We start from the raw sequence: 1,894 nt of genomic DNA, 5'->3' as shown, positions 1-1,894 counted from the left end.
ATTATTAGTATATGTTGACGATATAGTTCTTACCAGTGCTTCTTTGGATGAAATCAATAATGTCAAGACTCGATTGAGCAATGAGTTTAAACTCAAAGATTTGGGTAATCTTAAACATTTCCTTGGTTTAGAAATTGCCAGGTCTAAACAAGGCATTGTTGTTTCCCAAAGGAAATACACATTGGATTTACTTCAAGACATGGGTATGTTAGCTGCTAAACCTACTCAATATCCTATGGATCCTAAGCTCAAAATTTCAAATTTTGATGGTCAACCTTTAGATGATCCAAGTCAATACAGAAGGCTGATTGGGGGGCTGATGTATTTGAATATAACAAGGCCTGATATAACCTATGTTGTACATAGGTTGATTCAATATATTAATTCACCAACCAAGCCACACATGGAAGTTGTTAATCATTTACTACGATATCTCAAACATAATCTAGGTCAAGGATTATTTTTATCCTCCAAACAATCATTACAGCTTTGTGCTTTTAGTGGTTCAGATTGGGCAGGATGTCCCAACACACACTGGTTTTTGTATTTTCATTGGAGATTCTATGATTTCTTTGAAATCCAAGAAACAAACCATTGTTTCACGCTCTTTTACTGAGGCGGAAACTCCAAACGACTATGCTTCCTTCTCCTTTGGTGTTGCTCTTCAGCAAGCACTACTTCAACCAGTTCTTCTTCTGTCAACACCATTGATACCCTCATTAGAAGCTTTGAAAGTAAAAGAGACACAATCGTGGGAAAATAAAACAAACATCAAGAAGGAACTTGGGTTGCAATCAAAAATCATTTGGTAGATTTGGATAATGATTATCGCTCCACTTATAAACAAGAAATCTCTGAGGAATGTAAAGAAATAATGCACTTCAACAAAATTTGGTAATTTTGAAAAGCATGTATATTAATACATCTGGTGTGATTATTATAAGGTTAAACCTTTTGAATCCAATGACTGTTTATAAATCTCTGATCTTTGTAATTGCAAAAACTACAATGTCTCCTGATATTGAGAAAGCACCAATGGCACATTCTTGAGCCACTGTACTACTGAGGACTCCTTGGGTGTTACATCAATGGCTTCTTCATTTTTGTCGTTACCCCCTTTAACTGTAACCAATCGTCTAAAATTATTATGAACAATACAATAGTTAGCGCTTCAGAAAAGAATGTCAATGATTAATTAACTGATAGAGATATACAATTACTCTTATTCAATAGGTCGTTCTTCAAGCCAAAATATTTTCTGTGAGAGTCGACGGTTGTGCCTAAGAGACCCTTAGAGGCTCCTGACACGGCGTCTGAGGTGATTGGAGAGGACCATGATGAAGTTTACAATGCGGTGATTATTTGATCCGATGTATGTGCTGAAGAAGCCACCATTGTGGTCATTAGTTTCGAAGACTGATGGCAGTGTTTTCTGATGAAGAGTGGATAAAGTGGTAGGGAGGTTGCTTGATAATGATGGTGATAGACTTAGCGACGACTAGTGATGGTAACGGATGGTAAGGAGTTTCCAGGAAGATTATGAAAATTTAGAGTGGTATTTCTCTCTCTTGAAATAATAAGGGCATAATTGTCAATTTATATATTTTTCAGTGGGTGCATAAAAATTTCAGTCAACTCCCTATTATTATTATTATTATTATTATTATGTATTATTAGTTTTTCCCATATATATATTTTTCTAAGACCCCTTAAGGGACAGAAGTTGCTTCTTATTGGTGGAAATTTTTTTTTCTATTTTTCGTTGTTAGATTTCCTTTTGGTCATAGCCACTAAACACAATTGCTACGTGTTAGATTCTACCATTAACAATTACTATGTGTTATATTTTGCTCCCACCTCTCGCTGCTTCAAATTACAAACCGACAGATGATTT

The 1,894-nt window shown here is 35.3% G+C and overlaps 1 long non-coding RNA gene across 2 annotated transcripts; it reads right to left on the bottom strand.

Annotated features, from left to right (window-relative positions):
* Positions 1 to 252: 252 nt before the first annotated feature.
* Positions 253 to 1,565, bottom strand: LOC145008298 (uncharacterized). 2 transcript variants are annotated; one of them, XR_013663349.1, is made up of 3 exons: positions 1,215 to 1,565; positions 952 to 1,136; positions 253 to 695 (listed from the first exon to the last, which is right to left on the bottom strand). It is a non-coding gene; the product is annotated as an uncharacterized LOC145008298 (long non-coding RNA). The 2 variants fall into 2 exon arrangements; XR_013663350.1 differs by having other exon boundaries at positions 1,221 to 1,565.
* Positions 1,566 to 1,894: the final 329 nt, after the last annotated feature.

The sequence above is a fragment of the Lactuca saligna genome, chromosome 8 (genome assembly GCF_052625555.1).
Source record: "Lactuca saligna cultivar CGN05327 chromosome 8, ASM5262555v1, whole genome shotgun sequence".
Classification (NCBI taxonomy): Eukaryota; Viridiplantae; Streptophyta; class Magnoliopsida; order Asterales; family Asteraceae; genus Lactuca; species Lactuca saligna.
Note: the sequence above shows the minus strand (reverse complement) of the source record. Positions and strands in the feature narration are given on the sequence as shown.